We start from the raw sequence: 27,900 nt of genomic DNA on the forward strand, positions 1-27,900 counted from the left end.
CTTCTTGGCCTCACCTGGAACTGGTGACTGATCATATCTGTGCGTCACCCAGACCTGGTGACTCTGGTACTCACCTGGGCATCATTGGTACCTGGTGACTCTGTTCTACACCTAAGCCTCACCTGGACATGATGACTCTGGAACCTCTCTGGGCCTCACCCTTCCCTGGTGACTGTGGTCCCCATCTGGATGTCACCTGGACCAGGGGATTCTCGTACCCCTCTAGTCCTCAACGAGATCTGGTGCCTCTGGTCCTCAACTGGGCCTCACCTGACCTAGTGAATATGCTCCATGTGGGCCTCATTTGGACCTGGTGACTCTGGTCCCTACCTGGGCATCATAGAGATATGGTTCCACTGCATGGCCGGCAGGTTGGCCTCACCTGGACCTGGTAACTCTGGTCCCTACCTGGGCATCATGGGGACATGTTTCCACTGCATGGCCTGCAGGTTGGCCTCACCTGGACCTGGTAACTCTGGTCCCTACCTGGGCATCATCGGGACACGGTTCCTCTCCATCACCTGCAGGTTGGCCTCACCTGGACCTGGTGAGTGGTGTTGCCAATTGTGCCTCACCCGTACATGGTGACACAGGTCCCCACGTGGGCATCAATTGGACCTGGTGAATCTGGTCCTTACCTGGTCCTTCCCCGGAACTGGTACCTCTGGTCACCACCTGGGAATCACCTTGGCCTGGTGAATCTGGTCCCCATCTGGCCTCACCCAGTCCTGGTGACTTTGTTCCCCACATCACCTGATTGCTGTGGACGCCTTCTTGGCCTCACCTGGAACTGGTGACTCTGATCCTAACTGGGCCTCACCCAGATCTGGTGACTCTGTTCCTTCCTGTGGACCATTATGACCTGGATACTCTGTTCCACACCTGAGCCTCACCTGGACATGATGACTCTAGATCCCCTCTGGGCCTCAGCCTGACATGATGACTCAGGTCCCCATCTGGATGTCACCTAGACCAGGTGAATCTGGTACCCCTCTAGGCCTCAACTTGACCTGGTAAATCTGGTCCTCACTTGGACCCGCCGGGACCTAGTGAGCATGCTCCCCACCTTCGCATCATCTGGACGTGTTGACTCTGGTTCTACCTGGGCATCATCGAGACATGGTGACTCTATTCCCCACTGGGACTGACCTGATCCTGGTAACTCTGGTCCTGACTTTGGCCTCTTCTGTACCAGGTGACTCTGGCTCCACCTGGGCCTCACCTGGAACTGGTGACTCTGATCCTAAGCATGGCCTCACCTGACCTGGTGACTGTGGTTCCCATCGGGACCTCACCTGGACCTCATGTCTCTGGTCCCACCTGGGCCACACCAGGACCCGGTGTCTCTGGTACCCACATGGGTAGCATCAGGATATGGTTACACTGTTCACTAATAGTGACCAAGCCAGACCTATTAATTCTGGTCTTCACCTGGGCCACACCTGGACATGGTGACACTGGTTCCAACCTGGGTATCACCTGGACATGGTGAGTCGGATCCCCACCTGGTCCTCACTGTAACTGGTGATTCTCATTCCAGCATGGACATCACGTGGACCTGGTGGCTGCAGTGTTTCTAGCTTCTCATGTACCTCGTGACTCTGGTCCCCACCAGGGCCTCACCGGGACCTGGTGAGTGTGGTTGCCACCTGCACCTCAAGGGGACCTGGTCATTCTGGTCTGCACCTGAGACTACCCTGGATCTGGTGACTATGGTCCCCACCTGGGCTTCACCTGCTTTGGGGACTCTGGTCTCCATCTGAGCCTCACCTGGCCCTGTTGACCATGGTCCTCAACTGGGCAAAATTGGGACCCGGTGACTGTGTTCAACAACTGGACCTCACCTGGACCAGGTGATTCTGGTCTCCCTCTGGGTCTCACCGAGCCCTAGTGACCGTAAACCCAACTTTGCCCTGACTTGGACCTGCTGACCCTGGTTACCACCTGTGCCTCACCTTGAACTGTTGACTCTGGTACTTTCAAGGGCCTCCCCTGTACCTTGTGATCCTAGTCCCCACCTGGGTCTCACCTGGACGTGGTGACCCATGTCACAACCGCGTACTCACCTGGAGCTGCTTACTGTGTTCCACATCTGGGCCTCAAGTAGACTTGTTGACCATGGTCCCCAAGCCGGCCTCAAATGGACCTGTTGCCTCTGATCCCCACCGGGGCCTCACGTGTACCTGGTAACTCTGGTCCTCACCTGGGCCTCATCTGGACCTATTGACTCTGGTCCCCACCTGGGCTTCACCTGGATCTGGTGACTCTGGTCCCCTCCTGTACTTCACCTGGATCTGGTGACTCTGGTCCACACCTGGAACTCTCCTGGACCTGGTGACTCTCTTTCCAACATGGACCTCACCTGGATCTGCTGACTCTGGTCCTCAGTTTGGCCTCACCTGGACCTGGTGTCTCTCGTCCCCACTTTGAACTAACTCAGAACTGCTGAATCTTGCCCCACCTAGGCCGCACCCAGACCTGGTGACTCTTGTCCCCAGCTATGCCTCAATTTGCCCTAATGAATCTGGTCCTCACGTGGGCCTCACATGGACCTCGGACTCAGCTGCATAGAGTGGCTCTGGTTCCCACAAGGGGCTCACCTGATACTGGTGACTGTGGTCTTATTCTATGCCTCACCAGGACCTAGTGATTCTGTTCCCCATCTGGGCCTGCATGGCCCTAGTGACTCTGGTCCTCAACCTGGAATCATTGGGACCTGGATACTCTATGCCACAACTGGGCCTCACTTTGACCAGGGACCTCTGGTCCCATTCTGGGCCTCAAACTAAACTGGTTACTCTGGTATCCCCTCTGGGCCTCACCCTTACCTGGTGACTCTGGTCACCCTTGGGCTTCACTTGTACCTGGTGAATCTGGTCCTTAGCTGGTCCGCACCTGGATCTGGTGACTGGTCGCAACCTGGGTGTCACCTGGACTTGGTGAATCCTGTTGCCACCTGCACCTCACCAGGACCTTGTGACTGTGGTCCTACCTGGACCTCACCTGGATCTGGTGGCTCTGGTTCTCATATGGGGCTCTCCTGGACCTGGTTCCTGTGGTCTCCATCTGTCCTCACCTGGAACACAATGACTCTGATCCATATTTGGTCCTCTCCTGGACCTGTTGACTCTTGTCCTTACCTGGGCATCATTGGGACCTGGATACTCTCTTATATACTAGGGCCTCACCTGGACCTTGTGACTGTGTTCCCACCTGGGCCTCACCTGGACGAGGTGACTGGTTCCCACAGGGACCTCACCTGGATCTGGTGACTCAGGTCCTCATATGGATATCATGGGACCTGGTTTCTGAGTTCCACATCAGGGCCTCACCTGGACCTAGTGATTCTCGTTCCCCTCTGGGCCTCACCCTGACATGCTGACTCTGGTCCCCCCCTGGATATCACCAGAACCGGGTGACTCTGGTCCCCCTCGGGACTCACCCGGAGCTGGGGTCACTGGTCCTCAACTCGTCCTCAACAGGACCTGGTGAATCTACTCCTCACTTAGGCCTCGTCTGGACCTTGTGACTCTTTTCCCACCTGACAACAATGGGACATGGTTACTCTGTTCCGCACCTGGGCCTCACATGGACATGATAACTTTGCTCTGAACTTTGGCCTCAACTGGTCCTGATGACCTTGGTCCCCCAACCGAGGCCTCAATCTGGACCTGGAGACTGTCGTCCCCACGTGGATCTCACCTGGACCTGGTGACTCTCGTTCCGACATGAACCACACCTGGACCTGGTGACTGTGGTGTACTTGTAGACTCACATTTACCTGGTGACTCCGGTTCCCACTAGGGCCTAACCTGGATATGGTGACTCTGGCCTGCAGGTTGGCCTCACCTGGACTTGGTTAGTGGGATGCCACCTGGGCCTCACACATACCTGGACTCAGGTCCCCACGTGGGCCTCTTGGACCTGGTGAATCTGGCCCTTACCTGGTCTTCTCCCAGACCCGGGGAATCTGGTCACAACCTGGGCCTCATGTGGACCTGGTGAATCTGGTCCCCATCTGGGCCTAACCCAGTCCTGGTGACTATGTTTCCCACCTGGAACTGATTGCTCTGGACTCTTTCTTGGCCTCACTTGGAACTGGTGACTCTGATCCTATCTGTGCGTCACCGAGACCTGGTGACTCTGGTCCTCATCTGGGCATCATTGGTACCTGGTTACTCTGTTCCACACCTGAGCCTCACCTGGACATGATGTCTCTGGGACCTCTCTGGGCCTCACCCTGACCTGGTGATCTGGTCCCCATCTGGATGTCACCTGGACCAGGGGATTTTGGAACCCCTCTAGGCCTCAACCAGTTCTGGTGACTCTTGTCCTCAACTGGGCCTCATCTGGACCTAGTGAATATGCTCCATCTGAGCCTCATTTGGACATGGTGACTCTGGTCACTCACTGGGCATTATCGGGAAATGGTTCCACTGCATGGCCTGCTCGTTTGCCTCACCTGGACCTGGTAACTCTGGTCCCTAGCTGGGCATCATCAGGACATGGTTCCTCAGCATGGCCTGCAGGTAGGCCTCATCTTGACCTGGTGAGTGGAGTTCCCACCTGGGTCTTACCCATGCCTGGTGACACAGGTCCCCACGTGGGCCTCACTTGGACCTGGTGAATTTGGTCCTTACCTAGTCCTCACCCGGAATTGGTAAATCTGGTCACCACCTGGGAATCACCTAGACCTGGTGACTTTGTTCCCCACCTGGACCTGATTGCTGTGGACACCTTCTTGGCCTCACCTGGAAGTGGTAACTCTGATCCTAACTGGGCCTTTCCCAGATCTGGTGACTCTGGTCCTCACCTTCGGACAATTATGACCTGGATACTCTGTTCCACACCTGAGCCTCACCTGGACATGATGACTCTGGATCCCCTCTGGGCCTCACCCTGACCTGGTGACTCTGGTCCCCATCTGGATGTCACCTAGACCAGGTGAATCAGGTACCCCTCTGTGCCTCAACCAGATCTGGGGCCTCTGGTCCTCAACTGGGCCTCACCTGGACCTAGTGAATATGCTCCATCTGTGCCTCATTTGGACCTGGTGACTCTGGTCCCTATGTGGGCAACATCGGGACATGGTTCCCCATAATGGTCTGCAGGTTGGCCTCTTCTTGACCTGGTAACTCTGGTCCCTACCTGGGCATCATCGGGACACGGTTCCTCTGCATGGCCTGCAGGTTGGCGTCACCTGGACCTCGTAACTCTGGTCCCTACCTGGGCATCATCGGGACACGGTTCCTCTGCATGGCCTGCAGATAGGCCTCACCTAGACCTGGTGAGTGGGGTTGCCACCTAGGCCTCACACATAGCTGGTGACTCAGGTCCCCACGTGAGCCTCTTGGACCTGGTGAATCTGGTCGTTACCTGGTCCTTTCCGAGACCCGGGGACTCTATCCCCACCTGGGCCTCACCTGGACCTGGTGAATCTGGTCCCATCTGGGTCTCACCCTGGTCTGGTGACTTTGTTCCCCACCTGGACCTGATTGCTGTGAACTCTTTCTTGGCCTCACCTGCAACTGGTGACTCTGATCCTATCTGCGCCTCACCCAGATCTGGTGACTCTGGTCCTCACCTGTGGACCATTATGACCTGGATACTCTGTTCCACACCTGAGCCTCACCGGGACATGATGACTCTGGAACCTCTCTGGGACTCACTCTGACCTGGTGACTCTGGTCCCCATCTGGATATCACCTGGACCAGGTGATTCTGGTACACCTCTAGGGCTCAAGGTGATCTGGTGACTCTGGTCCTCAACTGGGCCTCACCTGGACCTAGTGAATATACCCCATCTGGGCCTCATTTGGACCTGGTGACTCTAGTCCGTACCTGGGCATCATCGGGATATGGTATCACAGCATGGCCTGCAGGTGGCCTCACCTGGACCTGGTGAGTGGGGTTTTCCTCAACTGGGCAAAATTGGGACCCGGTGACTGTGTTCCACAAGTGGCCTCACCTGGACCAAGTGACTCTGGTCCCCCTCTGGGTGTCACCATGTCCTAGTGACTGTGAACCCCACTTTGGCCTGACTTGGACCTGCTGACCCTGGTTGCCACCTGCGCCTGACCTCGAACTGTTGACTCTGGTTCTTTCAAGGGCCTCCCCTGGACCTGGTGATCCTGGTCCCCACCTGGGTCTCACCTGGACGTGGTGACTCTTGTCACCACCGGGGCCTCACCGGGACCTGCTTACAGTGTTCCACACCTGGGCCTCAAGTAGACCTGTTGATCACGGTCCCCAAGCCAGACTCACATGGACATGTTGCCTCTGATCCCCACCGGGGCCTCACGTGTACCTGGTAACTCTGGTCCTCACCTGGGCCTCATCTGGACCTAGTGACTCTGGTTCCCACCTGGACTTCACCTGGATCTGGTGACTCTGGTCCACCCCAGGACCTCTCCTGGACCTGGTGACTCCTTTCCAACATGGACCTCATGTGGATCTGGTGACTCTGGTCCTCAGTTTGGCCTCACCTGGACTTGGTGTCTCTCGTCCCCACTTTGACCTAACTCAGAACTGCTGAATCTTGCCCCACCTAGGCCGCACCCAGACCTGGTGACTCTTGTCCCTAGCTATGCCTCAATTCACCCTGATGAATCTGGTCCTCACGTGTGCCTCACATGTACCTGGGACTCAGCTGGATAAAGTGGCTCTAGTTCCCACAAGGGGCACACCTGATACTGCTGACTGTGGTCTTATTCTATGCCTCACCAGGACCTAGTCATTCTGTTCCCCATCTGGGCCTGCATGGCCCTAGTGCCTCTGGTCCTCACCCAGGCATCATTGGGTGATGGACCCAATGATCCTCACCCTGGATACTCTATTCCACACCTGTGCCTCACTTTGACCAGGGACTTCTGGTCCCATTCTGGGCCTCAAACTAAACTGGTTACTCTGGTTCCACTCTGGGCCTCACCCTTACCTGGTGACTCTGGTCACCCCTTGGGCTTCACTAGGGTCTGGTGAATCTGGTCCTTAGCTGGTCCGCACCTGGATCTGGTGACTGGTCGCCACCTGGGCCTCTCCTGGACTTGGTGAATCCTGTTGCCACCTGCGCCTCACATGGACCTTGTGACTGTGGTCACAACTGGACCTCACCCTGATCTGTTGGCTCTGGTTCCCATATGGGGCTCTCCTGGACCTGGTCCTGTGGTCTCCATCTGGCCTCACTTGGAACACAATGACTCTGAACAATATTTGGGCCTCTCTTGTACCTGTTGACTCTGGTCCTTACTTGGGCATCACTGGGAGCTGGATACTCTGTTATATACCTGGGCCTCACATGGACCAGTGACTGTGGTCCCACCTGAGCCTCACCTGGACGAGGTGACTGGTTCCCACAGAGACCTCACCTGGACCTGGTGACTCAGGTCCTCATATGGGCATCATGGGACCTGGTTTCTCACTTCCACATCGGGGCCTCACATGGACCAAGTGATTCTCGTCCCACTCTGGGCCTCACCCTGATGTGGTGAATCTGGTCCCCATCTAGGCCTCACCCAGTACTGGTGACTTTGTTCCCCACCTGGACCTGATTGCTGTGGACTCTTTCTTGGCCTCACCTGTAACTGTTGACTCTGAACCTATCTGCGCGTCACCCAGATCTGGTGACTCTGGCCCTCACCTGGGCATCATTGGTACCTGGTGACTCTGTTCCTCACTTGAGCCTCACCTGGACATGATGACTCTGGAACCTCTCTGGGCCTCTCCCTGACCTGGTGACTCTAGTCCCTAACTGGGCATCATCGGGACATGGTTCCACTGCATTGCCTGCAGTTTGGCCTCACCTGGATGTGGTAACTCTCGTCCTTACCTGGGTATCATCGGGACATGGTTCCTCTGCATGGCCTGCAGGTTGGCCTGACCTGGACCTGGGGTGCCTTGCCACCTGGCCTCACCAATACCTGGTGATTCAGGTCCCCACGTGGGCCTCATTTGGACCTGGTGAATCTGGTCCTTACCTGGTCGTCACCCGGAACTGGTATGTCTGGTCACCACCTGGATGTAACCTGGGCCTGGTGAGTCTGTTCCCAATCTGGGCCTCACCCTGTCCTTGTGACTTTGTTCCCCACCTGGACCTGATTGCTGTGGACTCCTTCTTGGCCTCATCTGGAACTGGTGACTCTGATCCTAACTGGGCCTCCCCCAGATCTGGTGACTCTGGTCCTCACCTGTGGACCATTTTGATCTGGATACTCTGTTCCACACCTGAGACTCACCTGTACATGATGACTCTGGATCCCCTCTGGACCTCACCCTGACATGGTGACTCTGGTCCCCATGTGGATGTCACCTAGACCAGGTATATCTGGTACCCCTCTAGGCCTCTACTAGACCTGGTGACTGTGGTCGTCAACTGGGCCTCACCGGGACCTAGTGGATATGCTCCCCTCTTGCGCCTCATCTGAACCTGGTGACTCTGGTTCCACCTGGGCATCACTGGGACCTGGATACTCTCTTATATACCTGGGCCTCTCTGGACCTGATGACTGTGGTCACACCTGGGCCTCACCTGGACCTGGTGAATCTGGTCCCCATCTGGGCCTCACCCAGTCCTTGTGACTTTGTTCCCCACCTGGACTTGATTGCTGTGGTCCCATTCTTGGCCTCACCTGGAACTGGTGACTCTGATCCTATATGCGCGACTCCCAGATCTGGTGACTCTGGTCCTCACCTGGGAGTTATTGGTACCTGGAGACTCTGTTCCACACCTGAGCCTCATCTGGAACTGATGAATCTGGAACATTTCTGGGTCTCACCCTGACCTGGTGACTCTGGTCCCCATCTGGATGTCACCTGGACCAGGTGATACTGGTACTCCTCTAGGCCTCAACCCGATCTGGTGACTCTGGTCCTCAACTGGGCCTCAACTGGACCTAGTGAATATGCTCCATCTGGGCCTGATTTGGACCTGGTAACTCTGGTCACTACCTCGGCATCATCGGGTCATGGTTCCACTGCATGGCCTACAGGTTGCACTCAACTGGACCTGCTTACTGTGTTCCACACCTGGGACTCAAGTAGAACTGTTGACCATGGTCCCCAAGCCTGCCTCACATGGACCTGTTGCCTCTGATCCCCACCGGGGCCTCACGTGAACCTGGTAACTCTGGTCCTCACCTGGGCCTCATCTGGACCTAGTGACTCTGGTCCCCACCTGGAATTCACCTGGATCTGGTGACTCTGGTCCCCACCTGGACTTCAACTGGATCTGATGACACTGGTCCCCACCTGGACCTCACCTGGACCTGGTGACTCTGGTCCTCAGTTTGGCCTCACCTGGACCTGTTGACTCTTGTCCCCACTTTGACCTAACTCAGAACTGCTGAATCTTTCCCCACCTAGGCCGCACCCAGACCTGGTGACTCTTGTCCACAGCTATGCCTCAATTCGACCTGTTGAATCTGGTCCTCACGTGGGTCTCACATGGACCTGGCACTCAGCTGGATAGAGTGGCTCTGGTTCCCACAGGGGCTCACCTGATACTGCTGAATGTGGTCTTATTCTATGCCTCACCAAGACCTGGTGATTCTGTTCCCCATCTAGGCCTGCATGGCCCTAGTAACTCTGTTCCTCACCCAGGCATCATTGCGACCTGGATACTCTAATCCACACCTGGGCCTCACTCTGACCAGGGACCTCTGGTCCCATTTTGGGCCTCAAACTAAACTGGTTACTCTGGTTACCCATCTGGGCCTCACCCTTACCTGGTGACTCTGGTCACCCCTTTGACTTCCCTTGGGCCTGGTGAATCTGGACCTTAGCTGGTCCGCACCTGGATGTCGTGACTGGTCGCCACCTGGGCCTCCCCTGGACTTGGTGAATCCTGTTGCCAGTTTCGCCTCACCTGGACCTTGTGACTGTGTTCCCATCTGGACCTCACATGGATCTGGTGGCTCTGGTTCCCATATTGGTCTCTCCTGACCTGGTTCCTGTGGTCTCCATCTGGCCTCACCTGGAAAACAATGATTCTGATCCATATTTGGGCCTATCCTGGATCTGTTGTCTCTGGTCCTTACCTGGCCTCATTGGGACCTGGATACTCACTTATTTACCTGGGCCTCACCTGGACCTGGTGAATGTGGTACCACCTGGGCCTCACTTGGACGAGGTTCCTGGTTCCCACAGGGACCTCACCTGGACCTGGTGACTCAGGTCCTCATATGGGCATCATGGGACCTGGTTTCTCAGTTCCACATCGGGGCCTCACCTGGACCTAGTGATACTCGTCCCCCTCTAGGCCTCACCCTGACGTGGTGACTCTGGTCTCCAGCTGGATATCACCAGAACCGGGTGACTCTGGTCCCCCTCTGGGACTCACCCGGAGCTGGGGACACTGCTCCTCAATTGGGCCTCAACAGAACCTGGTGAATCTACTCCTCACTTAGGCCTCGTCTGGACCTTGTGACTCTTTTCCGACCTGGCATCAATGGGACATGGTTACTCTGTTCCCCACCTGGGCCTCACCTGGACATGATAATTTGCTCCGCACTTTGGCCTCAACTGGTCCTGATGACTCTGGTCCCCGCACCTAGTCCTCAATCTGGACTTGTTGACTGTGGTCCCCACCTGGGTCTCACCTGGACCTGGTGACTCTCGTTCCCACATGAACCACACCAGGACCTGGTGACTGTGGTGTTCTTGAAGACTCACATTTACCTGGTGACTCTGGTCCCCATTAGGGCCTCACCTGCAACTCGTAACTCTGGTCCATACCTGGGCATTATCGGGACACCGTTCCTCTGCATGGCCGGAAGGTTGGCCTCCCCTGGACCTGGTGAGTGGGGTTGACATCTGGGCCTCACCCATACCGGTGACACAGGTCCCCACGTGGGCCTCACTTGAACCTGGTGAATCTGGACCTTCCCTGGTCCTCACCCGGAAATGGTAACTCTGGTCACCACCTGGGAATCACCTGGACCTGGTGAATCTGGTCCCCATCTGGGCCTCACCCAGTCCTGGTGACTTTGTTCCCCACCGGGACCTGATTGCTGTGGACAATTCTTGGCCTCACCTGGTACTGGTGAGTCTGATGCTATGTGGGCCTCACCCAGATCTGGTGACTCTGGTCTTCACCTGTGGACCATTATGACCTGGATACTCTGTTCCACACCTGACCCTCACCTGGACATGATTACTCTGGATCCCCTCTGGGCCTCACCCTGACATCGTGACTCTGGTCCCCATCTGGATATCACCTAGACCAGGTGAATCTGGTACCCCTGTAGGCCTCAACTAGACCTGGGCATTTTGGTCCTCAAATGGGCCTCACCGGGACCTAGTGAATATGCTCCCCACCTGCGCCTCATCTGGACGTGGTGACTCTGGTTCTACCTGGGCATCATCGGGACATGGTTACTCAATTCCGCACTGGGACTGACCTGATCCTGGTAACTCTGGTCCTGACCTTGGCCTCTTCTGTCCCAGGTGACTCTGGCTCCACCTGGTCCTCGCCTCTAGCTGGTGACTCTGATCCTAAGCATGGCCTCACCAGACCTGGTGACTGTCGTTCCCAATGGAACCTCACCTGGACCTCATGTCTCTGGTCCCTCCTGACCCTCACCAGGACCTGGTGTCTCTGGTACCCACCTGGGTAGCATCAGGATATGGTTACACTGTTCACTAACACTCATCCAGGCGGACCTAATAACTCTGGTCTTCACCTGGGGCACACGAGGACATGGTGGCACTGGTTACCACCTGGGTCTCATCTGGACATAGTGAGTCGGATCCCCACCTGGTCCTCACCTGTAACTGGTGATCCTCGTTCCCATATGGACATCATGTGGACCTGGTGGCTGCAGTGTTTCTAGCTTCTCATGTACCTCGTGACTCTGGTCCCCACCAGGGCCTCACCGGGACCTGGTGAGTGTGGTTGCCACCTGCACCTCACCTGGACCTGGTGATTCGGGTCTGCACCTGAGACTACCCTGGATCTGGTGACTGTAGTCCCCACCTGGGCTTCACCTGGATTTGGGGACTCCGGTCCCCATCTGGGCCTCTCCTGGCCCTGTTGACTATGGTCCTCAACTGGGCAAAATTAGGACCTGGTGACTGTGTTCCACAACTGGACCTCACCTGGACCAGGTGACTCTGGTCCCACTCTGGGTCTCACCGTGCCCTAGTGACTGTGAACCCCACTTTGGCCTGACTTGGACCTGTTGACCCTGGTTGCCACCTGCGTCTGACTTCGAACTGTTTACTCTGGTTCTTTCAAGTGCGTCCCCTGGACATGGTGATCCTGGTGCCCACATGGGCCTCACCTGGACCTGGTGACTCTTGTCACCACCGGGAACTCACCTGGATCTGCTTACTGTGTTCCGCACCTGGGCCTCAAGTAGACCTGTTGACCATGGTCCTCAAGCCGGCCTCACATGGACTTTTTGCCTCTGATCCCCACCGGGGCTTCACGTGTACCTGGCAACTCTGGTCCTCACCTGGGCGTCATCTGGACCTAGTGACTCTGGTCCCCACCTGGGCTTCACCTGGATCTGATGACTCTGGTCCCCACCTGGACTTCACCTGGATCTGGTGACTCTGGTCAACACCTGGACCTGACCTGCATCTGGTGACTCTGGTCCTCAGTTTGGCGTCACCTGGACCTGGCGTCTCTCGTCCCCACTCTGACCTACCTCAGCACTGCTGAATCTTGCCCCACCTAGGCCGCACCCAACCTGGTTCCTCTTGTCCCCAGCTATGCCTCAATTCGACCTGATGAATCTGGTCCTCACGTGGGCCTCACATGGACCTGCTACTCAGCTGGATAGAGTGGCTCTTGTTCCCACATGGAGCTCACCTGATTCTGGTGACTGTGGTTTTATTCTATGCCTCACCAAGACCTAGTAATTCTGTTCCCCATCTGGGCCTGCATGGCCCTTGTGACTCTGGTCCTCACCCAGGCATCATTGTGACCGGGATACTCTATTCCACACCTGGGCTTCACTCTGACCAGGGACCTCTGGTCCCATTCTGGGCCTCAAACTAAACTGGTTACTCTGGTACCCCCTCGGGGCCTCACACTAACCTGGTGACTCTGGTCACCCCTTTGGCTTCACTTGGGCCTGGTGAATCTGGTCCTTAGCTGGTTCTCACCTGGATCTGGTGACTGGTCTCAACCTGGGCCTCACCTGGACTTGGTGAATCCTCTTGCCATCTGCGCCTCACCTGGACCTTGTGACTGTGGTCCCACCTGGAACTCACCTGGATATGTTGGCTCTGGTTCCCATATGGGGCTCTCCTGTACCTGGTTCCTGTGGTCTCCATCTGTCCTCACCTGGAACACAATGACTCTGATCCATATTTGGTCCTCTCCTGGACCTGTTGACTCTGGTCCTTACATAGGCATCATTGGGACCTCGATACTCTCTTATATACCTCGACCTCACCTGGACCTGGTGACTCAGGTCCTCAAATGGGCATCATGGTAACTGGTTCTCAGTTTCACATCGAGGCCTCAGCTGGACCTAGTGATTCTCGTCCCCCTCTGGGCCTCACCCTGACGTGGTGACTCTGCTCCCCACCTGGATATCACCAGAACTGGGTGACTCTGGTCCCCCTCTGGGACTCACCCGTAGCTGGGGACACTGCTCCTCAACTGGGCCTCAACAGGACCTGGTGAATCTACTCCTCATTAGGCCTCGTCTGGACCTGTGACTCTTTTCCCACCTGGCATCAATGGGACATGGTTACTCTTTTCCCCACCTGGGCCTCACCTGGTCATGATAACTTTGCTCCACACTTTGGCATCAACTTGTCCTGATGACTCTGGTCCCCCCACCTAGGCCTCAATCTGGATTTGGTGACTGTGTTCCCCACCTGGGGCTCCCCTGGACCTGGTGACTCTCGTTCCCACATGAACCACACCAGGACCTGGTGACTGTGGTGTTCTTGTAGACTCACATTTACCTGGTGACTCTGGTCCCCACTAGGGCCTCACCTGGATCTGGTGACTCTGGCCTGTAGGTTGTCCTCACCTGGACCTGGTGAGTGGGGTTGCCACCTGGGCCTCACCCATACCTGGTGACTCAGGTCCCCACTTGGGCCTCTTGGACCTGGTGAATCTGGTAATTCTGGTCTCCACCTGGGAATCCCCTGGACCTGGAGAATCTGGTCGCCATCTGTGCCTCACACATTCCTGGTGACTTTGCTCCCCACCTGGACCTGATTGCTGTGGACTCCTTTTGGGCCTCACCTGGAACTGGTGAGTCTGATCCTAACTGGGCCTCACCCAGATCTGGTGACTCTGCTCCTCACCTGTGGACCACTATGACCTGGATACACTGTTCCACGCCTGAGCCTCACCTGGACATGATGACTCTGGATCCTCTCTGTGCCTCACTCTGACATGGTGACTCTGGTCCCCATCTGGATGTCACCTAGACCAGGTGAATCTGGGACCCCTGTCGACCACAACCAGACCTGGTGACTCTGGTCCTCAACTCGGCCTCACCTGGACCTAGTGAATATGCTCCCCACCTGCGCCTCATCTGGACGTGGTGACTCGGGTTCTACCTGGGCATCATCGGGGCATGGTTACTCTATTCCCCAATGGGACTGACCTGTTCCTAGTAACTCTGGTCCTGTCTTTGACCTCTTCTGTACCAGGTCACTCTGGCTCCACCTGGGCCTCACCTGTAACTGGTAACTCTGAACCTAAGCATGGCCTCACCTGACCTGGTGACTGTGGTTCCCATCGGGATCTTACCTGGACATCATGTCTCTGGTCCCACCTGGGCCTCACCAGGACCTGGTGTCTCCGGTACGCACCTGGGTAGCATCAGGATATGGTTACACTCTTCACTAACAGTGACCCAGACGGACCTATTAACTCTGGTCTTCACCTGGGCCAAACCTGGACATGGTGACACTGGATCCCACCTGGGTCTCAACTTGACATGGTGAGTCGGATCCCCACCTGGTCCTCACGTGTAACTGCTGATTCTCCGGCCCACATGGACATCATGTGGACCTGGTGGCTGCAGTGTTTCTAGCTTCTCATGTACCTTGTGACTCTGGTCCCCGCCAGGGCCTCACTGGGTCCTGGGGAATGTGGTTGCCACCTGCACCTCACTTGGACCTGGTGATTATGGTCTGCACCTGAGACTACCCTGATCTACTGACTGTGGTCCCCACCTGGGCTTCACCTGGATATTTGGACTCCGGTCCCCATCTGGGCCTCTCCTGGCCCTGTTGACCATGGTCCTCAACTGGGCAAAATTGGGACCCGGTGACTGTGTTCCAAAACTGGACGTCACCTGGACCAGGTGACACTCGTCCCCCTCTGGGTCTCACCGTGCCTAGTGACTGTGAACCCCACTTTGGCCTGATTGGACCTGCTGACCTGGTTGCCACCTGCGTCTAACCTCCAACTGTTGAATCTGGTCCTTTCAAGGGCCTCCCCTGTACCTTGTGATCCTGGTCCCGACCTGGGCCTCACCTGGACGTGGTGACTCTTGTCACCACCGCGGACTCACCTGGACCTGCTTACTGTGTTCCACACCTGGGCCTCAAGTAGACCTGTTGACCATGGTCCCCAAGCCGGCCTCACATGGACCTGTTGCCTCTGATCCCCACCGGGGCTTCACGTATACCTGGCAACTCTGGTCCTCACATTCGCCTCATCTGGACCTAGTGACTCTGGTCCCCACCTGGGCTTCACCTGGATCTGATGACTCTGGTCCCCACCTGGACTTCACCTGGATCTGGTGACTCTGGTCCCCACCTGGACCTGACCTGCATCTGGTGACTCTGGTCCTCAGTTTGGCCTCACCTGGACCTGGTGAGTGGGGTTGCCACCTGGACTTCACCCATACCTGGTGACTCAGGTCCCCACTTGAGCCTCTTGGACCTGGTGAATCTGGTAATTCTGGTCACCACCTGGGAATTCCCTGGACCTGGAGAATCTGGTCACCATCTGGGCCTCACCCAGTCCTGGTGACTTTGCTCCCCACCTGGACCTGATTGCTGTGGACTCCTTTTGGGCCTCACCTGGAACTGGTGAGTCTGATCCTAACTGGGCCTCACCCAGATCTGGTGACTCTGGTCCTCACCTGCGGACCACTATGACCTGGATACTCTGTTCCACACCTGATCCTCACCTGGACATAATGACTCTGGATCCTCTCTGGGCCTCACTGTGATATCGTGACTCTGGTCCCCATCTTGATGTCACCTAGACCAGGTGAATCTGGTACCCCTGTCGGCCTCAACCAGACCTGGTGACTCTGGTCCTCAACTGGGCCTCACCTGGACCTAGTGAACATGCTCCTCACCTGCGCCTCATCTGGATGTGGTGACTCGGGTACTACCTGGGCATCCTCGGGACATGGTTACTCTATTCCCCAATGGGACTGACCTGATCCTAGTAACTCTGGTCCTGTCTTTGGCCTCTTTTGTACCAGGTCACTCTGGGTCCACCTGGGCCTCACTTGTAACTGGTAACTCTGATCCTAAGCATGGCCTCACCTGACCTGGTGACTGTGGTTCCCATCGGGATCTTACCTGGACCTCATGTCTCTGGTCCCACCTGGGCCTCACCAGGACCTGGTGTCTCCGGTACACACCTGGGTAGCATTAGGATATGGTTACACTGTTCACTAACAGTGACCCAGCCGGACCTATTTACTCTGGTCTTCACCTGGGCCACACCTGGACATGGTGACACTGGATCCCACCTGGGTCTCAACTTGACATGGTGAGTCAGATCCCCACCTGGTCCTCTTGTGTAACTGCTGATTCTCCGGCCCACATGGACATCATGTGGACCTGGTGGCTGCAGTGTTTCTAGCTTCTCATGTACCTTGTGACTCTGGTTCCCGCCAGGGCCTCACTGGGTTCTGGGGAATGTTGTTGCCATCTGCATCTCACTTGGACCTGGTGATTATGGTCTGCACCTGAGACTACCATGGATCTACTGACTGTGGTCCCCATCTGGGCTTCACCTGGATATTTGGACTCCGGTTCCCATCTGGGCCTCACCTGGCCCTGTTGACTATCGTCCTCAACTGGGCAAAATTGGGACCCGGTGACTGTGTTCCAAAACTGGACGTCACCTGGACCAGGTGACTCTGGTCCCCCTCTGGGTCTCACCGTGCCTAGTGACTGTGAACCCCACGTTGGCCTGACTTGGACCTGGTGACCCTGGTTGCCACCTGCATCTAACCTCGAACTGTTGACTCTGGTATTTTCAAGGGCCTCCCCTGTACCTGGTGATCCTGTTCCCCACCTGGGCCTCACCTGGACGTGGTGACTCTTGTCACCACCGGGGACTCACCAAGACCTGCTTACTGTGTTCCACACCTGGGCCTCAAGTAGACTTGTTGACCATGGTCCCCAAGGCGGCCTCACATGGACCTGTTGCCTCTGATCCCCACCAGGGCCTCAAGTGTACCTGGGAACTCTGGTCCTCACCTGGGCCTCATCTGGTCCTAGAGACTCTGGTCTCCACCTGGGCTTCACCTGGATCTGGTGACTCAGGTCCCCACCTGGACTTACCTGGATCCGTTGACACTGGTCCCCACCTGGACCTCTCCTGGACCTGGTGACTCTCTTTCCAACATGGACCTCACCTGGATCTGGTGACTCTGGTCCTCAGTTTGGCCTCACCTGGACCTGGTGTCTCTCGTCCCCACTTGAACCTAACTCAGAACTGCTGAATATTGCCCCAACCTGGCCACATCCATACCTGGTGACTCTTGTCCCCACCTTTGCCTCAATTCCACCTGATGAATCTGGTCCTCACGTTTGCCTCACATGGACCTGGCACTCAGCTGGACCTGGGACTTAGCTGGATAGAGTGGATCTGGTTCCCACAAGGGGTCACCTGATACTGGTGACTGTGGTTTTATTCTATGCCTCATCAGGACCTAGTGATTCTGTTCCCCATCTGGGCCTGCATGACCCTAGTGACTCTGGTACTCACCCAGGCATCATTGCGACCTGGATACTCTATTCCACACTTGGCCTCACTTTGACCAGGGACCTCTGGTCCCATTCTGGACCTCAAACTAATCTGGTTACTCTGGTTCCCCCTCTGGGCCTCACCCTTACCTGGTGACTCTGGTCACCCCTTGGGCTTCATTTGGGCCTGGTGAATCTGGTCCTTAGGTGGTCCGCACCTGGATCTGGTGACTGGTCGCCACCTGGACCTCTTCTGGACTTGGTGAATCCTGTTGCCACCTGGGCCTCACTTGGACCTTGTGACTGTGGTCCCACCTGGACCTCACCTGGATCTGGGGGCTCTGGTTCCCATTTGGGGCTCTCCTGGACCTGGTTCCTGTGGTCTCCATCTGGCCTATCCTGGAACACAATGACTCTGATCCATATTTGTGCCTCTCCTGCACTTGTTGACTCTGGTCTTTACCTGGGCATCATTGGGACCTGGATACTCTCTTATATACCTGGGCCTCACCTGGACCTGGTGATAGAGGTCCCACCTAGGCCTTACCTGGATGAGGTGACTGGTTCCCAATGGGACCTCACCTGGTCCTGGTGACTCAGGTCCTCATATGGGCATCATGGGACCTGGTTTCTCAATTCCACATAGGGGCCTCACCTGGACCTAATGATTCACCTTCCCCTCTGGGCCTCACCCTGACATGGTGACTCTGGTCCCCACCTGGATATCACCAGAACCGGGTGACTCTGGTCTCCCTCTGAGACTCAGCAGAGCTGTGGACACTGGTTCTCAACTAGGCCTCAACAGGACCTGATGAATCTACTCTTCAATTAGGCCTCGTCTGACCTTGTGACTCTTTTCCCACCTGGCATCAATGGGACATCGTTACTCTGTTCCCCACCTGGGCCTTACGTGGACATGATAACTTTGCTCCATTCTTTGGCCTCAACTGGTCCTGATGACTCTCGTCCCCCCACCTAGGCCTCAATAGGGACCTGGTGACTGTGTTCCCCACCTGGGTCTCCCCTGGACCTGGTGACTCTCGTTCCTACATGAACCACACCTGGATGGTGACTGTGGTGTTCTTGTAGACTCACATTTCCCAGGTGACTCAGGTCCCCACTAGGGCCTCACCTCGATCTGGAGACTCTGGCCTGCAGGTTCGCCTCACCTGGAATTGGTGAGTGGGGTTGACACCTGGGCGTCACCCATACCTGGTGACTCAGGTCCCCACGTGGGCCTCTTGGACCTGGTGATTCTGGTCCTTACCTGGCCTCTCCCAGACCCAGGGACTCTGGTCACCACCTGGACCTCACCTGGACCTGGTGATTCTGGTCCCCATCTGGGCCTCACCCATTCCTGGTGACTTTGTTCCCCACCTGGACCTGATTGCTGTGGACTCTTTCTTGGCCTCACCTGGAACTGGTGACTCTGATCCTATCTGCGCGTCACCCAGATCTGGTGACTCTGGGCCTCACCTGGGCATCATTGGTACCTGGTGACTCTGTTCCACGCCTGAGCCTAACCTGGACATGATGACTCTGGAACCACTCTAGGCCTCTCCCTGACCTGATGCCTCAGGTCCCCATCTGGATGTCACCTGGACGATGTGATTCTGGTACCCCTCTAAGCCTCAACCAGATCTGGTGACAGTGGTCCTCAACTGGACCTCACTGGACCTAGTGAATATGCTCCATCTGGGTCTCATTTGGACCTGGTGACTCTAGTCCCTATCTGGGCATCATCGGGACATTGTTCCTCTGCATGGCCTGCAGTTTGGCCTCACCAGGACCTGGGGAGTGGGGTTGCCACCTGGGCCTCACCCATGCTTGGTGACACAGGTACCGACGTGGGCCTCACTTGGACCTGGTGAATCTGGTCCTACCTGGTCCTCACCCGGAACTGGTAACCCTGGTCACCACCTGGGAATCACCTGTACCTGGTGAATCTGGTCCCCATCTGGGCCTCACCCAGTCTTCGTGACTTTGTTCCCCACCTGCACCTGATTGCTGTGGACTCCTTCTTGGCCTCACCTGGAACTGGTGACTCTGATCCTACCTGGGCCTCACCCAGATCTGGTGACTCTGGCCCTCACCTGTGGACCATTATGACCTGGATCTCTGTTCCACACCTGAGCCTCACCTGGACATGATGACTATGGATCCCCTCTGGGCCTCACCCTGACATGGTTACTCTGCTCCACATCTGGATGTCACCTAGACCAGGTGAATCTGGTACCCCTGTCGGCCTCAACTGGACCTGGAGATTCTGGTCCTCAAGTGCGCCTCACGGAGACCTAGAGAATGTGCTCTCCACCTGCTCCTCATCTGCACCTGGTGACTCTGGTTCTACCTGCGCATCATCGGGACATGGTTACTCTATTCCCCACTGGGACTGACCTGATCCTGGTAACTCTGGTCCTGACTTTGGCCTCTTCTGTACCAGGTGACTCTGGCTCCACCTGGGCCTCACCTGTACCCGGTGACTCTGATCCTAAGCATGGCCTCACCAGACCTGGTGACTGTGGTTCCCATCAGGACCTCACCTGGACCTCATATCTCTGGTCCCACCTGGGCCTCACCAGGACCTGGTGTCTCTGGTACCCACCAGGGTAGCATCAGGATATGGTTACACTGTTCACTAACAGTGACCCAGCCGGACCTATTAACTCTGGTCTTCACCTGGGCCACACCTGGACATGGTGACACTCGTTCCCACCTGGGTCTCACCTGGACATGGTGAGTCGGATCCCCACCTGGTCTTACCCTGTAACTGGTGATTCTCGTTCCCACATGGACATCCTGTGGACCTAGTGGCTGCAGTGTTTCTAGCTTCTCGTGTACCTCGTGACTCTGGTCCCCACCAGGGCCTCACCGGGACCTGGTGAGTGTGGTTGCCACCTGCACCTCACCTGGACTTGGTGATTCTGGTCTGCACCTGAGACTACCCTGGATCTGGTGACTGTGGTCCCCACCTGGTCTTCACCTGGATTTCGGGACTCCGGTCCCCATCTGGGCCTCACCTGGCCCTGTTGACCATGGTCCTCAACTGGGCACAATTGGGGCCCGGTGACTGTGTTCCACAAATGGACCTCACCTGGACCAGGTGACTCTGGTCCCCCTCTGGTTCTCACCGTGCCCTAATGACTGTGAACCGCATTTTGGCCTGACTTGGACCTGCTGACCCTGGTTGCCACCTGCGCTTGACTTCGACCTGTTGACTCTGGTTCTTTCTTTTTTCTTTTCTTTTTAAATTTATTTTTTATTATTGGTGTTCTATTTACTAACATACAGAATAACCCCCAGTGCCCGTCACCCATTCACTCCCACCCCCCGCCCTCCTCCCCTTCTACCACCCCTAGTTCGTTTCCAGAGTTAGCAGTCTTTATGTTCTGTCTCCCTTTCTGATATTTCCCACACATTTCTTCCCTCTTCCCTTATATTCCCTTTCACTATTATTTATATTCCCCAAATGAATGAGAACATATAATGTTTGTCTGTCTCCGACTGGCTTACTTCACTCAGCATAATACCCTCCAGTTCCATCCACGTTGAAGCAAATGGTGGGTATTTGTCATTTCTAATTGCTAGTAATATTCCATTGTATACATAAACCACATCTTCTTTATCCATTCATCCTTCGTTGGACACCGAGGCTCCTTCCACAGTTTGGCTATCGTGGCCATTGCTGCTATAAACATCGGGGTGCAGGTGTCCCGGCGTTTCATTGCATTTGTCTCTTTGGGGAAAATCCCCAACAGTGCAATTGCTGGGTCGTAGGGCAGGTATTTTTTTAACTGTTTGAGGAACCTCCACACAGTTTTCCAGAGTGGCTGCACCAGTTCACATTCCCACCAACATTGTATGAGGATTCCCTTTTCTCCGCATCCTCTCCAACATTGGTTGTTTCCTGTCTTGGTAATTTTCCCCATTCTCACTGGTGTGAGGTGGTATCTCATTGTTTTGATTTGTATTTCCCTGATGGCAAGTGATGCGGAGCATTTTCTCATGTGCATGTTGCCCATGTCTATGTCTTCCTCTGTGAGATTTCTGTTCATGTCTTTTGCCCATTTCATGATTGGATTGTTTGTTTCTTTGGTGTTGAGTTTGATAAGTTCTTTATAGATCTTGGAAACTAGTCCTTTATCTGATATGTCATTTGCAAATATCTTCTCCCATTCTGTAGGTTGTCTTTGAGTTTTGTTGACTGTATCCTTTGCTGTGCAAAAGCTTCTTATCTTGATGAAGTCCCAATAGTTCATTTTTGCTTTTGTTTCTTTTGCCTTCGTGGATGTATCTTGCAAGAAGTTACTATGGCCGAGTTCAAAACGGGTGTTGCCTGTGTTCTTCTCTAGGATTTTGATGGAATCTTGTCTCACATTTAGATCTTTCATCCATTTTGAGTTTATCTTTGTGTATGGTGAAAGAGAGTGGTCTAGTTTCATTCTTCTGCATGTGGATGTCCAATTTTCCCAGCACCATTTATTGAAGAGACTGTCTTTCTTCTAATGGATAGTCTTTCCTCCTTTATCGAATATTAGTTGCCCATAAAGTTCAGGGTCCACTTCTGGATTCTCTATTCTGTTTCACTGATCTATGTGTCTGTTTTTGTGCCAGAAGACTCTAGTTCTTTCAAGGGCCTCAACTGTACCTGGTGATCCTGGTTCCCACCTGGGACTCACCTGGACGTGGTGACTCTTTTCACCACCGGGGACTCACCTGGACCTGCTTACTGTGTTACACACCAGGGCCTCAAGTAAACCTGTTGACCATGGTCCCCAAGCCGGCCTCACATGGACCTGTTGCATCTGATCCCCACCGGGGCCTCACGTGTACCTGGTAACTCTGGTCCTCACCAGGGCCTCATCGGGACCTAGTGACTCTGGTCCCCACCTGGGCTTCACGTGGATCTGGTGACTCTGGCCCCACCTGGATATCACCAGAACCTGGTGACTCTGGTCCCCGTCTGAGACTCACCCGGAGCTGGGGACACTGGTCCTCAACTAGGCCTCAGCAGGACCTGGTGAATCTACTCCTCACTTAGGCTTCGACTGGACCTGTGACTCTTTTCCCACCTGGCATCAATGGGACATGGTTACTCTGTTCCCCACCTGGGCATCACCTGGACATGATAACTTTGCTCCGCACTTTGGCCTCAACTGGTCCTGATGACTCTGGACCCCCGACCTAGGCCTCAATCTGGACCTGGTGACTGTGGTCCCCACCTGGGTCTCACCTGGACCTGGTGACTCTCGTTCCCACATGAATCACACCTGGACCTGGTGACTGTGTTGTTCTTGTAGACTCACTTTTACCTGGTGACTCTGGTCCTCACTAGGGCCTCTCCTGGATCTGGTGACTCTGGCCTGCAGGTTGGCCTCACCTGGACCTGGTGAGTGGGGTTGCCACCTGGGCCTCACCCATGCCTGGTGACTCAGGTCCCCACGTGGGCCGCTTGGACCTGGTGAATCTGGTCCTTACCTGGTCCTCTCCCAGACCCGGGGACTCTGGTCACAACCTGGGCCTCACCTGGACCTGGTGACTCTGGTCCTCACCTGGGCATCCTTGGTACCTGGTGACTCTCTTCCACACCTGAGCCTCTCCTGAACATGATGACTCTTGAACCTCTCTGGGCCTCACCCTGACCTGGTGACTCTGGTCCCCATCTAGATGTCACCATGACCAGGTGATTCTGGTATCCCTCTAGGGCTCAACCAGTTCTGGTGATTCTGGTCCTCAACTGGGCCTCACCTGGACCTAGTGAATATGCTCCATCTGGGCCTCATTTGGACCTGGTGACTCTGGTCCCTCTCTGGGCATCATCGGGACATGGTTCCACAACATGGCCTGGAGTTGGCCTCACCTGGACCTGGTGAGTGGTCTTGCCACCTGGGCCTCACCCATACGTGGTGACACAGGTCCCCATGTGGGCTTCACTTGGACCTGGTGAATCTGGTCCTTACCTGGTCCTCACCCGGAACTGGTATGTCTGGTCACCACCTGGGAATCACATGGGCCTGGTGAATCTGGTCCCAATCTGGGCCTGACCCTGTCCTGGTGACTTTGTTCCCCACCTGGACCTGATTTCTGTGGACTCCTTCTTGGGCTCACCTGGAACTGGTGACTCTGATCCTAAGTGGGCCTCCCCCAGATCTGGTGACTCTGGTCCTCACCTGCGGACCATTATGATCTGGATACTTTGTTCCAAACCTCAGCCTAACCTGGACATGATGACTCTGGAACCCCTCTGGGCCTCACCCTGACATGGTGACTCTGGTCCCCATCTGGATGTCACCTAGACCAGGTGAATCTGGTACCCCTCTAGGCCTCAACTTGACCTGGTTGCTCTGGTCCTCAACTGGGCCTCACCGGGAACTAGTGAATATGCTCCCCACCTGCGCCTCATCTGGACCTGGTGACTCTGGTTCTACCTGGGCATCATAGGGACATGGTTACTGTATTCCCCACTGGGACTCACCTGATCCTGGTAACTCTGGTCCTGACTTTGGCCTCTTCTGTACCAGGTGATTCTGTCTCCACCTGGGCTTCACCTGTACATGGTGACTCTGATCCTAAGCATGGCCTGACCTGACCTGGTGACTGGAGAACCCATCGGGACCTCACCTGGACCTCATGTCTCCGGTCCCATCGGGGCCTCACCAGGACCTTGTGTCTCTGGTACCCACCTGGATAGCATCAGGATATGGTTACATTCTTCACTAACAGTGACCCAGCCGACCTATTAACTCTGCTCTTCACCTGGGCCACACCTGGACATGGTGATTCTGGTCTGCACCTGAGACTACCCGGGATCTGTTGACTGTGGTCCCCACCTGGGCTTCACCTGGATATTTTGACTCCGGTCCCCATCTGGGCCTCACCTGACCCTGTTGACCATGGTCCTCAACTGGGCAAAATTGGGACCCGGTGACTGTGTTCCACAGAAGGACCTCACCTCGACCAGGTTACTCTGGTCCCCCTATGGGTCTCACCGTTCCCTAGTGACTGTGAACCCCACTTTGGCCTGACTTGGACCTGCTGATCCTGTTTGTCACCTGCGCCAGACCTCGAACTGTTGACTCTGGTTCTTTCAAGGCCCTCCCCTGTACCTGGTGATCCTGGTCCCCAACTGGGCCTCACCTGGACGTGGTGACTCTTGTCACCACCGGGGACTCACCTCGACCTGCTTACTGTGTTCCATACCTGGGCCTCAAGTAGATCTGTTGACCATTGTCCCCAAGCCGGCCTCACATGAACCTGTTGCCTCTGATCAAAACGGGAGCTCACGTGTACTTGGTTACTCTGGTCCTCATCTGGGACTCATCTTGACCTAGTGAGTATGGTCCCCATCTGGGCTTCACGTGGATCTGGTGACTCTGGTCCCCAACTGGACGTCACCTGGATCTGGTGACACTGGTCCCTACCTGGACCTCTCCTGGACCTGGTGACTCTCTTTCCAACATGGACCTCACCTGGATCTGTTGACTCTCGTCCTCAGTTTGGCCTCCCCTGGACCTGATGTCTCTCGTCCCCATTTTGACCTAACTCAGAACTGCTGAATCTTGCCCCACCTAGGCCGCACCCAGACTTGGTGACTCTTGTACCCAGCTACACCTCAATTCGACCTGATGAATCTGGTCCTCACGTGGGCCTCACATGGACCTGGGACTCAGCTGGATAGAGTGGCTCTGTTTCCCACAAGGGGCTCACCTGATACTGGTGACTGTGTTCTTATTCTATGCCTCACCAGGACCTAGTGATTCTGTTCCCCATCTGGGCCTGCATGGCCCTAGTGACTCTGGTCCACACCCAGGAATCATTGGGACCTGGATACTCTATTCCACACCTGGGCCTCACTCTGACCAGGGAACTCTGGTCCCAATCTGGGCTCCAAACTAAACTGGTTACTCTGAATCCCCCTCTGGGCCACACCCTTACCTGGTGACTCTGGTCAACCCTTGGGCTTCACTTGGGCCTGGTGAATCTAGTCCTTAATTTTCCGCACCTGGATCTGGTGACTGGTCGCCACCTGGGCCTCACCTGGACTTGGTGAGTCTTGTTGCCACCTCTGCCTCACCTGGACCTTGTGACTTTGGTCCATCCTGGACCTCACCTGGATCTGGTGGCTCTGGTTCACATATGGGGCTCTCCTTTACCTGGTTCCTGTGGTCTCCATCTGGCCTCACCTGGAAGACAATGACTCTGATCCATATTTGGGCCTCTCCTGCAACTGTTGACTCTGGTGCTTACCTGGGCATCATTGAGACCTGGATACTCTCTTATATACCTGGGCCTCACCTTGACCTGGTCACTGTGGTCACACCTGGGCCTCACCTGGACGAGGTGACTGGTTCCCACAGGGACCTCACCTGGACCTGGTGACTCAGGTCCTTATATGTGCATCATGGGACCTGGTTTCTCAGTTCCACATCGGGGCCTCACCTGGACCTAGTGACTCTTGTCCCCCTCTCGGCCTCACCCTGACGTGGTAACTCTGGTCCCCACCTGGGTATCACCAGAACCCTGTGACTCTGTTCCCCCTCTGGGTCTCACCCGGAGCTGGGGACACTGGTCCTCAACTAGGCCTCAGCAGGACCTGGTGAATCTACTCCTCACTTAGGCTTCGACTGGACCTGTGACTCTTTTCCCACCTGGCATCAATGGGACATGGTTACTCTGTTCCCCACGTGGGCCTCACCTGGACATGATAACTTTGCTCCTCACTTTGGCCTCAAATGATCCTGATGACTCTGGTCCCCCCACCTAGGCCTCAATCAGGACCTGGTGACTGTGGTCCCCACATGGGTCTCACCTGGACTTGGTGACTCTCGTTCCCACATGAACCACAGCTGGACCAGGTGACTGTGGTGTTCTTGTAGACTCACATTTACCTGGTGAGTCCGGTACCCACAAAGGCCTCACCTGCATCTGGTGACTCTGGCCTGCAGGTTGGCCTCACCTGGACCTGGTGAGTGGGGTTGCCACCTGGGCCTCACCCATACCTGGTGACTCAGGTTCCCAAGTGAGCCTCACTTGGACCTTGTATCTGGTCCTTACCTGGTGCTCACCCGGAACTGGTAACTCTGGTTATCACATGGGAATCACCTGGACCTGGTGAATCTGGTCCCCATCTGAGCCTCACCCAGTCCTGGTGACTTTGTTCCCACCTGGACCTGATTGCTGTGGACTCCTTCTTGGCCTCACCTATAACTGGTGACTCTGATCCTAACTGGGCCTCACCCAGATCTGGTGACTCTGGTCCTCACCTGTGGGCCATTATGTCCTGGATACTCTGTTCCACACCTTACCTCACCTGGACATGATGACTCTGGATCCCCTCTGGTCCACAGCCTGACATGGTGACACTGGTCCCCATCTGGATGTCACCTAGACCAGGTGAATCTGGTACCCCTCTATGCCTAAACTAGCCCGGGGGCATCAGGTCCTCAACTGGGCCTCACCTGAACCTAGTGAATATGCTCCCCACCTGCGCCTCATCTGGACGTGAATGACTCGGGTTCTACTTGGGCATCATCGGGACATGGTTACTCTATTCCCCACTGGGACTGACCTGATCCTGGTAACTCTGGTCCTGACTTTGGCCTCTTCTGTACCAGGTGACTCTGGTTCCACCTGGTCCTCACCTGTAACTGGTGACTCTGATCCTAAGCATGGCCTCACCTGACCTGGTGACTGTGGTTCCCATCGGGACCTCAACTGGACTTCATGACTCTGGTCCCACCGGGGCCTCACCAGGACCTGGTGTCTCTGGTACCCACCTGGGTAGCATCAGGATATGGTTACACTGTTCTCTAACAGTGACCCACCCGGACCTATTAACTCTAGTGTTCACCTGGGCCACACCTGGACATGGTGACACTGGTTCCCACCTGGGTCTCACCTGGACATGGTGAGTCGGATCTCCGCCTGGTCCTCACCTGTAACTGGTGATTCTCGTTCCAGCATGGACATCATGTGGACCTGGTGGCTCCA

Source organism: Canis aureus, chromosome 33 (genome assembly GCF_053574225.1).
Source record: "Canis aureus isolate CA01 chromosome 33, VMU_Caureus_v.1.0, whole genome shotgun sequence".
Classification (NCBI taxonomy): domain Eukaryota; kingdom Metazoa; phylum Chordata; class Mammalia; order Carnivora; family Canidae; genus Canis; species Canis aureus.